Genomic DNA, 11,709 nt, shown 5'->3' with positions numbered 1-11,709 from the left:
CTCCTCACCTTGATATACCACCTACCACACGACCCACTTACACTACCTATCATGACATACATTTCGATCACATCCTCTCATCAAGATATTCTACACGACTCTACACTCTACTCACTTATATTAACCACATACCTCTCCTAGAGGATTGCGTTGCTTTGATTACCCGATCTCGCTGCACGAGGCTACTCTTCACGCCTCCCATACACCACACACTCTAACCATCCACCACCTCTAGGATCCATGCCACATAATAGGTGGTATGATGAAGAGTGTAAGACTCTCCATCAACAACTCTGATTCGAAGCCCAACATTGCCTATCGAGCGAACTGGACACGGTATCACCGTCTAGTTCTCCAAAAGAAGCGAAACTTTGCTCGCCAAAATGAGGAGGAATTACTAAACATTGTGTTCAATAATAATTCCAAAGACTTTTGGTGACGGTTCCTTAAACGGTCAAGGGAGCTGAGAAGACCACAGAGCAACCGTAGTGCAACTAGACAATGTTCACCGTTAGTTCTATTAGCAGATGCCTGTTTCCTAGAAATCGTGAATCAGTAATCATGGATATGCCTAAGAATAAAAAGGCTGGTGAGCACATGTTACATTCAACAGCAAGAACTTCCCTTCATGGCAGTTGGTGACCCGGCTATTGTTCATGCAGAAAGGTCTATGGAGTGCCATTGTAGGGATAGAGAAAAGACCAATCGAGAGATCACATGATGTTGATAAAATTCTAGCATGGGACACAAAGAATGAAAAGGCCATCGATTACATGGGCAGAGCTCTGGGTTACTAATATTTCCACCACCTCGATGTGAAGCTGATAGCAGCAGCAGAAATTTGGTAGATTTTGGAATCCTTGTTCGGAGTACGTATGAATCATTCAAAGACCAATCTAAAACAAGAACTTTTTGATCTAAAAATGGAGGAATCAGAGTCTCTTGGAGCCTTCCTCAATCACATGCAAGCTTTGTTGCACCAGCTTAATGACTTGGGAGCTAAAGTAGAAGATGATGATAAAAAAGCTATATTATTGAAGGGTCTACCAGTCAAACAATATGGAGATACAGTCAAGAACTGCGTTTGGATGACAACATGGACTTCCTTGATTGTGTAGGTATGCTTGTCAGTGAGGAGAAAAGATTGAACACACTCATCTATGATTTGAGAGCTTATGCAATCTCCAATAAGAAGAAAGGACATGATACTCGTAAGTGTTTATACTGTGGTAAAGAAGGTCACATTGAAAAGTTTTGCTATACAAAGAAATGGGATGAGCTTGAGAAAAACAAAGAAAAAGCAATGACAATGGATAGTAAAGAAGAATTGAGTATGTTGGTAGAATCCGAGACTCTCAAGGATCAAGATTGGGCTTTTTAAGGAGGGCAGAGCCGAGGTCTTTGCGAGGAAACACACTATTCTTTATGAACGTGATGACATACTCTTCAAGGTTCTTTGTGAACAAAAAGTTTCAATTTGAGAAATGCTCTTTGTGAGCTTTGCTAACTATTTCATTTGTGGATGTTTTGGTTTTGTAAGCTCTTTGTGAGCAAGCATATGGCAATTATCTTTTGTAGATGGTTCTGGTTATTTATCATTTGACAATTTGTTATAGTTAGTACATGTTCTCCCCATTTTGTCTGAGGGGGTGTAGGATATAGTTAGCTTCTTGACCTCATGGGGAGAAGACTCGACTCCAAGGTTGATGGAGGGGAAAAAAGGCTAGTGCCATGTGGCACTATTTCATGCATGCTTCTACATGGATCTTCATAGGCAGCTTTGTCTAGACTCTTTGAGTTCTTGTGTAGGTCTCATCTCTATTCTCTCTCTATTGATGTGGAGCTCCTCCATGAGAGTTAGATCTCTTGACTATTGGCAACTATGAAGAGGTCGCTGAGGAGCTATGGCATGACTCCTTGCTCTCACTACTCGGGTCGGTACAATATCTCCATCAGGCTAATACATAAGCTTGCATTTTGTCACACATAGTCTAGAGGTGGATAGCTACTTTGTGTAGTGGTCATTTGTGCTCTTTTCTAGCCTATGACTGTGTAAGCCTTTGTGGCTTGTTGCTTACAGTTGTAAACCTCTAGAACAAGCATAGTAGTGATGCGTGGAGGTCTCTAAGTCTTCTTGTGAGAATAATAAAGATTTAGACTCTTAGTATTCTTACATTTTATGTGGCCTATCTTGCATGCACTATCTTCTATCTTTTTAAGTTCAACAATCTTCTGCAAACGTTGATCTCTCTCTCTCTCTCTCTCTCTCTCTCTCTGTCTCTCTCTCTCACACACACACACACAACTCTATCTCCCCAACTCAAGCTCCAACTTGTAGCTTTTGAAGCAAAGGTACAAGACATGCAGAGAAGTGGAAAATAGGAATTAATGGCAGACGTATGACAAAAATGCAACATAACTTCACCAACACCACAGTTTGTCTCCGCGATTAAGGAGATGATCACTAGTCAAGTAAGTTCTATCGAAGAAGAGATTCATTGCTGATGCTAGCAACAAAGTAAGTTATATCAAAGAAGAGATGATTGCTAATGCTAGAACAAAGTAAATCAAGCTGATCTTTATATTGAAGTAAAAGAGTAGGAATCTAGAGTGGACAATAGAATGGTCTTGCGCAATGGGGGTTGAAAGATGCTTGCCTTAATGACAATGAGGAGAAAGACATAGATGACATAATTGATGGGATATCTCAAGGTATATGCCTTAGGCACACCTTGGGTTCTATGTGTGTGTGCTAGAGACACAGTTAGGTGCCCATAAGCACTATTAGGTGGTGGTAGATGCCACATAGGATGATTGAGAGATTTTAGGAGCTGATTGAGGAGATGATTGTGGAGCTTGGTGGCTCATGTAGAGGTGTCTACATATGGACCTCAACCTTCTTCATTCTATAAGCAAGCATTCTCTTGTTTCATGTTCAGCTTCATGATTTCCTTTCACTTCTTCAACATGGTATCAGAGCACTATGATCCTCCTTGAGCCCATTTATGCCATGTCATCATCATCTTCTTCTTCTTCTTCTTCACCTTCCTCTCCATTTTGCCCCTTTCTGCCCAACCACTTGGAGGGCTGAGTTCTCTACCTACAAGCAACCATTCCTAGAATCCTTCTGGCTGGAGAGACCCTTTGTATGGGCGACCTTCCACGTCAGAGCAATTAGGCAATGGTGCCCATAGAGCCGCGCAACAGCTGCCTTCTTCCTGATGCCATTTCATGCAATACGACTTACTAGAGCAATCATTTCAAAATTTCTCTGAGCCACGCTTGCACAACATCATGAGCTAGCCCTTGTCCAGATTTGTGGCTGACAACTAGGACATTCACCAAGGAGAAATGGGCATCTACATCCATGTAGTAATGCTCCAACATGACCACATCTCAAGTCATTTAAAGCTTGTCAAGGTAGATCAAATTCTATGTGTGTTGGAAATAGCACCCATGCCTATCTTTGACATGCCAAGGCTAGAGGTAGGAAAAAGACCAAATTCTCCTATAACAACAAGCTCAACAAGACCTTTGATAGCCACTGAAGCTACATAGGATTTAGTTAATTGAAGGGGATCTTTTTAGTAATGAGACTTACATGCCATTTACATATATGAGGATTTAAAAATTATTAGTTGATGTAGTAAATTTCTATGATTATACAAAGGGGACCTTTAAATCCAACATGGAAACATGTATACATATGGAAAGGGGTAAAAAATTATGTAAAAGAATGCAAAATTTTAGAAATAGAGATATTTTGACTACATGCTCATCCGATGGTGTTGTCACTTTTTCTCTCATTTCCAAGTTCTGAGGGTTTCCTAAAACACTTGTTACACCATTTCTCATTCGAGCTTGGTTTCTCTCAAAACCCTACCTCCATTAAGGCCTTCTTCATTGTCAACTTCAGCTTGTCTGGTTTTTGTGAGCATACTCTTCATCAATTCCTTCAACCTTTTTATTTGATTTCTTCTTGGTAGGTCCACTTTTGTCTAATGCAATAGCTTGGTTCAACAACTCCTCATACACTTTTGTTAGGTTGACAATTTCTTGAGATCTCAAATCAATCTAAGTGCAACCTCTAATCAATCATGCATGCATCAACTTTTCCTCTAGTGGTGTGTTGATTTATAATAGCTTGCATTCTCAGCACAAAATCCTGAATGGATTAATTCAACTTTTGTTTTAGCTTGCTGAGCTTTGGGCAAACATCTTCTTCATTAATTTCCTATCTAATCCATTGAAGAAAAGCCTTGGACATCTGCTACCAATCACAATTAGAAATTGGTTAAGCCACCATTGTGTTATATAATTCAATCTGCAAGGAAAATAATTCATGTATTCTTCCTTGGTCACAATACCATTTATATGTCAGACTCTCAAAAAACTAAATTAATGAGTGTATAGGTTTTCTTCCTCCATTCCTTTGAAATCTTGAAGCTCGACTTTAATAGGCATAGCTAGCTTGCCTTGCCTCTATACTAGATTCTTGTCTTCTACTTGGGAATCTAAATTGGTGGCTCGGTCCTTGGGCATACTCATTGGATTTATCTGAATCCACAATATTCATTGATGATTGCTCAAAATCCTCCTACAAATACCTAAAGATTGCTTCTCTATCGAACGACTTGAGTCATCCTAGACAAAAATTCAAAGCCGGCCCACTCTCATGTCAATGTGATAGTTAAAAGCCAGTCAGAAGCCATCTCTCTCCTCACAAGTGGCCAAGTCTTCTTCTACCTCAAGCTCTCCTCTATAGGTGGCCTTTTTGTTACCTCATCTTGGTTCCACCATTCATCCAACCAATTTAACATAGATGGCTGACTTTGTCTACCAGCTTGATTAGGGCCTTCTTAGTGCACAACCTAATCCCATTCAGTGTGCCACTTTATAAAATATTTTGTCCCTTGAAAATTCAGTTGCCACTTGCAATTAAATTAATAGGGGTAAGCAAATCTCACCTCTCCTAATTATGGTTTTGTGACAAAAGTATGATATTTAATGGCTTGTGGAAAGGGTCAACGATGTGAATAGGCCCCTTCAATGATGAAAATCAAAAGCTCAAAGCTTGCAAAATTGTCAATCTCATCATTATTGAATAATTGGCTCAATTTGAAATATGTTTTGCATTGAATTTTTAAGATTGGATCAATAGAAGATAACGGTAGAATTGGCTATTGGGTGACACATTCCATAGCTATGAGTGCATCATTAAATAAAGTACAATACATTCCTTGCTACAAGGTATGTGTAAATTAGCTACTGCTTTAGTTAATGCAACCAACCCATTGGTTTCTCATAAATATAGTTGGCTCATTCCTCCACAACTCCAAGACATCCTATGATGTGCTCATGAGTGTCTACATCCATCTTGAAGACCCTATTACCATTCTTTACTCCAGGCACAACTTGCATTAAAATTTAATAGCTCTAACTAAATGAGAGTAGGAAAATTCCTACAAACTCTTATGTAACAGGCTATCTCTATGGTCTTTATTGAATTTTTTTGGTACAAGATACCTCCAATGATTACATCCCACTTCTCATAGGTTGGTCCCCACCAATTATCCTTAAAAATGCTTCCTCAACCTTATGTTTGGGTTTGCTACACTACAATACAAAGTATGGGTCATGTTCCTCTTTCTCATCAAAGGCAGTAAGAACTATGAAGTTATCCTCCTCTTACAATGTATGAAAGAGCTAATCAAAGACCTCCCCAAACTGGGGTTTGTTTGTCTCTTCAATGCGGTCTTCATATAGAGGGGAAATATGACATAGCTCCCATTGTTCCACAATTGCAATGTCCTTGTACAAACACTATGAAAAGAGGAAAGAGGTCATGTTTTGAGAGAATTTAAGTTGATTGTTTAAAAGGGACATATACTATATGCAAAATCTTTGCTCCCTCAATGGTATCACCATTATCCCTTTGTCATTTTTGTGCTTCATTCACTTCTACCTCATGGAACAATCTAATCTATTAAATGTTGTTGGGGCTCTATTTATTATATGTCAATTGCACCACTCTGTCGAGGTTAGATGTAAGCCAGTAAGCCAAAGTTGCTACATGGTGAACATTTTGCAGTTTCAAAAATTGTATTTCTGATATTTCTTACTATGGATATTATTTTTTTATTTTAGTCAAGTGTGACTATGTCAAAGTATCCATAGAGTGTACGGATGTTTCGGGGGTCCTAGTGGATGCTTTTTGTGGTTTAGTTGGGGACGCCTAACTAGCATGTGATTTGCCATGCTAGATTGTTGGTATTGTGGGTGATTCTATGTTAATACTGATGTTACTAGCGTTACTAGTGTTGTGTTTGATTATTGTGCTATGAGCATGGTTATATTGGGATCGATTGATTCAACGATTCATTCAATTTATTGTTAATAATTAATGTATGGCAGCTTGAGTGCAAGTGATGGAGCTAATGACGAGGATTGGAGTTAGTGTGAGGGTACCGATCAAGGTGTCAGATGGTGCATCTTATATGGCAATGGGCCAATTTTGTATTTCCTTGATACTGTAAATTTTGGGTAATATCTGTGGAAAAGACAGAAATCATTTTGGGCCCAAAGATGATGTTAAAGAAAAATATCTGTTTTGGGAAGAGAGGGATAATTTTGACTCCTAAGCTTACTTAAAATATTATAAATACCCTAGATGAGGAAGCATGAGCCACTCATCTAGGGGGAGAGATTGTACCCCTCTATAGACCTAGCCATGTTTTTGTTATTATCATTCAACCTCCATATCCCAATTACGACTTTAGGCAATAGAAATTTCAAAAACATCAAATAACACCCCTTCCAAACAAAATAATGTATTTTAAGAACTTAGTCATTGATCCAATTCATATCTCCAATTAGGGTAGCCTCGTCATCTCTAGTTGGTGCAATGAAGGAATTTTTTTCCAACTATGCATGCTCTTAATAGAGGAAAAGTTCTCATCAATCTCTTTTTTCCAACCTACTACTCCATAGTTTCCATCCCAACATTTGAATATTGTTCTAGACATATCATTCCACTCCTCATTGTTCTCTAGTTCATTCTCAAATTCATAATTAATTTCCGTCCAAAATGGGATCCCATGAAAGCTTCTCCTCAATTGTCACTAGTAATGGCTTGCCCTGCATTGTACCCATAGCCACATTAAACTCCCTTTCTCCTCAATATATCCATCTCTCCTCATCTCTCCTCAAAGTGAATCCAATATCACTTGATTACTTTCCAATGGTTCTAATTTATGGATTCTCAATAATTATTCTACATATCAAAACCTTAGGAGAAGGACTATTTCTCACCACTCAAATCTTCTCCAACATGCTCTACAAAATCTCTTGTGAAAACTATATTGGAAGTGCTACATCATCATCAGCTTTATTTTTTAAACTCAAAAAAAGCTTGGTAGTTCCAATAAATTTTACTATTTTCATTGAGGTGTTTGTCTTTAATGAACTTGTCAGGGCAATGGCAACATCTAGAATAAGCTCATCATGCTCTCCCTTAAAAACATGTTGTCCTCAATACCCATGTCAGAATTAGCCGTCCTATAATGATATTTAATGTCTGTCCTTTTGTAACAGGGAGGTGCATAAGGCCCAAACAACTCAGCTGATGATTTAATTAGCAAGGACCAAGTTCAATCGAACACAAGATTGAAACTATAATATTGAAGCTAACAATGTTATCCATTAAACAAACATCTATAACAGTGAAGCTAACTTTGATCTAGATTCTATAACAGACCCAAGGAATTTGAACAAATCTATCAATCAAATAGCGACAGATGTGGTTGAAGGAGAGCAACGTTGATGCAATGCTTGGTGAGGCTCTTTGCATTTTTGCAAGGCAGGTGATAGTGAAATTATAAATGTTGAAGGTGCCTCATACCTATAGAGACACAAGTGCCATGGCACTTCCTTCAACTATGTGTGGCACCACACACAATTGAAGGGAGTCAGAGGCACTTAGATGAGCCCCAGGGTACTTGAGAAGGATGGGCTCTCCCCTCAACACAAACTTCACAATTTGTTGTAGATTGTTGGAAGCTTGAAGTTTGATTGGTTATAAAGCCTATAGAACACTCAAGTGCCACGAAATAGATCACAATGGATTAAAGTGATTTGCCCTGCAAAAAACCTCACAACTTGAATTGACACAACTTGAGCTTCATAAACAAAGTGGAACATACCTTTAAAAATGACTTGAGAGACACAAAAATGAAGAGTCATTGCCACAAACTCTACTTCAAAACCATGTGGAGATGAGAAGGAGGCATGTTCACAACAGCTATATATAAAAATTGTGGAGAATGTGGACCCCCTTCAACTACGTGTGGCACTACACACAGTTGAAGATCCCACACAGCAATAAGGCCATGTATGTCACAGGTAACTTTGAAGCTAGATAGAATGGTCCGGGTGGGGTTTTTAGCTGTGAGGTTTGCAAACGATGGCCCTTCCTCTTCTCCTTGCCGTTTCCTCCTTCTCCTTACTCTTTTCCTCGCCATTTCCTCCTTCTTTTTACTACCTGCAAACTCCTTTCCTTCCTCTCTCCTCAAGCTCCCTACCACCAAATCGATAGGGAGGAAAGCTGGGCATTTGCAAGCGATGAAGGAGTGATTAGATACGATTGGCTAGCTTTGTTGTATATGCTACGATTGCAGTAGTAGTTGTTGTTATTGTGTGGATCTTCAACTATGTGGTACACAACAACCCAATAGCCAAACAACATCATTCAAATTAAATAGCTACCTGTAGGAGAGTTTCCATCAAGGGGTGGAATGAAGGAGAGGGTAACCCAGTAACATGTTCATGGTGGATAGATTAGTTCTATTACCAATAGTGTCTCCATTACATCAAGTCATAGGAACCACAATTGGATGAGGTTGCCACTACCTCTATGAGAGGGAAGGAGTCTAACTTTTTATAAGCCGTTGTGCAAGACCTATCTTTACCATTGCCTCAATGTAAATGGCAGGACTGGATGGTGGAAATACAAGTTCAGGTCAATGGATAACATTCTCAACTACGAGGTAGTTGATCTGCCTCACATTCCCAAGGTCTAAAGGAAACTCACATTCAAAGGATATCCTCCAACCACTGTGTGTACTGCTGACATAGTCAAAGGTGGTGCTTTGGAATTTGTAGTCTCCCATTGCATATTGGAATTTGTAGTCTCTGAGTGCTACCAATTACTATTGAGAATTTCAAGCAATGTTTTTCCATAGAGAGTTTAGTGTGCTACCAATCGATTTGAGATATGCTATCAAGTTTAGTATGCTACCAATTGATTGAGCTACAGGGAAGATCACATCTTGGTTTTCTTTGAGTCACGGGTTCCAAACACAGAGAGCATCTCCAAGAAAAAAGTTTGTGATTGAGATTGGATCGATTGTTTGAGCATGACCCACTTCATAAACTGGCTTGTGAGTGAGATTTGATCAATTGTTTGAGCATGATGGAGAGGAATGCTATGAACCCAACTCACAAACTGGCTTTAAGATAACTCGGAGGCCCAAGCATCGTTTGTAATGATCTTTACCTTCGTTCTGCATTACTGCATTTCTCAAAATGCTTCATACCACAACTTTTTGATTTCCGAGCATCCGGTTGCTTTTCTTCTTTTTGGTCCTTGTATCCAATGTCAAATCCAACTTCAATTGAAAGGGGGCCTATTTAAGCACTTGGATCCTCTACTCCTAGTTTTATAACTCCCTTCTCTCCACCTTTCATTACACATTAGAATTTCGATTTTGGTTGTCCAAGGGTTGTCAAGAGCAGCCGAACATGTGCTTGCAGCTTGTGTGACAAACTGCACTCTGTATAAGCTCCTCGCTTTTCATGAGGTTTGAGGTGTAGTTAAAAGTAGAGGGAAACCCCCTTCTATTGTGTGCGGTGCTGTACACAGTCAAAGATCCTGCACCGATCCTTATCCCCACTTTCACGTATGGGCTGAAGTTATAAGTTTCATCAGTGTATATAGAGACGGGAGTAATACCAAGCTTTATGCCCATCTTCATGTGGGAATCATGAGCTCCCACCAAGGAGATTCTTATGAAGTGTCAACTTGTTAGGGAGTGGGACGGAGACAACTATAGGGTAGCCATGCTATGAATGGTGCTACAACTTGTGAGGGAGTGGGATGTAGATAATTTTTTGAATGACCTCTTGCAAATAGACTAGTCATGAAGAGAATGTCATTGTCACTATTATCAGTGAGTGTATTAATCTCCTCGATCTTCATTTTCCTTTGTCCTCCCTTGGACTCTCTTCATGCTTATTTGCACCCTAATTTGCATTCTTCTTCTTATCCTTTTGCTCGCTTTTCAACTTGTAGCAATCCATACTAGGTGCACCCAAATGTGTATGCCAAAATGGAAGGTAATATCATCAAACCTCAAAAGGCTCAAAGCATCAAAATGCATCTAACTCATGTGCATATACCATGCATCCATATGAGCAAATATGACCCAAAAGAAAATGCCAACTGCAATGGCAAAACAATGGCAATCCCAATCCTAATAAGTGCCAAAATGCCTCAAGCATAAATGTTGTCCATGAGCATATGCATCAACAAAATCTCATCCAAGAGATCATAGCACAACCCGTGCATCCACTGCAACATGTCAAAGCTGTTCCTTAGCATAAAATAGCATCTGTGTGCTAAACGTCCATCAATAAAGTATCCCACAAGACAATCTAGGCCTATCAGCGGATCCAACAAGGATCACAATGCATCCAAATGGCCTCTAAAGCATCCACTGCATCCCAATGCAAACCACGAATGAGCGCACACAGCTCAGACTACAACCAGAGTGATCTGCATAAGGTATATCTAAGAAATCACGGCCCCACGGTAATGACCGCTAGTGAAAGGCCACAAGTTTTGCTTCCAACCTTGTAAGAGAAACCTCTAAGATGTGAATACATACGGTTGTGTTATAGAATAAGAGCTCTCATGACCCTTAACAACATCAATGTGGGGATGTCCTCTAAGAGCACATTCCTAGATGTGCAACACTTTGGGTGCAAGTGTCTCTTTTTGTGGATATTGCTTGAAAAATGTCAAGTATAAAGAGCCCCTGGGTAGCATCGAGAAAATTTTGCAAGTCAAGCATTGATTAGGGCATCCTTCACTTAAGTAGCCCCTGTACGCACATGCTCCAACACAATTTGCAAGGTTGAGTGCATGCCAAACAAGAGGCTTGTCATGCAAGGCCTTTGATTTGTGTTTTGACTATTTAATAGGTGGCATGACTGGGTATGATAAGGCAGACCAATCTTCCCTTTTGATTGTTCCCTGCAAAGGAAGGGCTATGTTCAGTAGCAACTTCTCTTACCTATTCTTAGGGCATTGAATGCAATTGTAGTGGGATTGAGCCAATAGGTGTGACTCTTGCACCTTCGAGTATTCCAATCTTGCAAAATCGAGCAAAATCTTGCATGAATATGTCCCCCTCCTCAACTTTTAAGCAAAAATCTGATTAAATAGTCCCCCCCCTCAAATCTGCAAAAGAAAAATTAGATCAAACTTATATAATTAACTTAAATTAATGGCCCCCCCAGTTATTACCATAACATCGAAGGAAAAGTTATTTTGCTCACCCCTCCCAAAAAAATTTCCCTCCCTTCCTACCATCTCTCCCTCCCGTGCCCTCCCCCTTCCCTCTCCCACCTGCCATCTCTCCACCCCCTTTT

The sequence above is a fragment of the Dipteris shenzhenensis genome, chromosome 24 (genome assembly GCF_047967505.1).
Source record: "Dipteris shenzhenensis isolate YYH24624 ecotype China chromosome 24, Dip_SZ_1.0, whole genome shotgun sequence".
Taxonomy (NCBI): Eukaryota; Viridiplantae; Streptophyta; class Polypodiopsida; order Gleicheniales; family Dipteridaceae; genus Dipteris; species Dipteris shenzhenensis.
Note: the sequence above shows the minus strand (reverse complement) of the source record.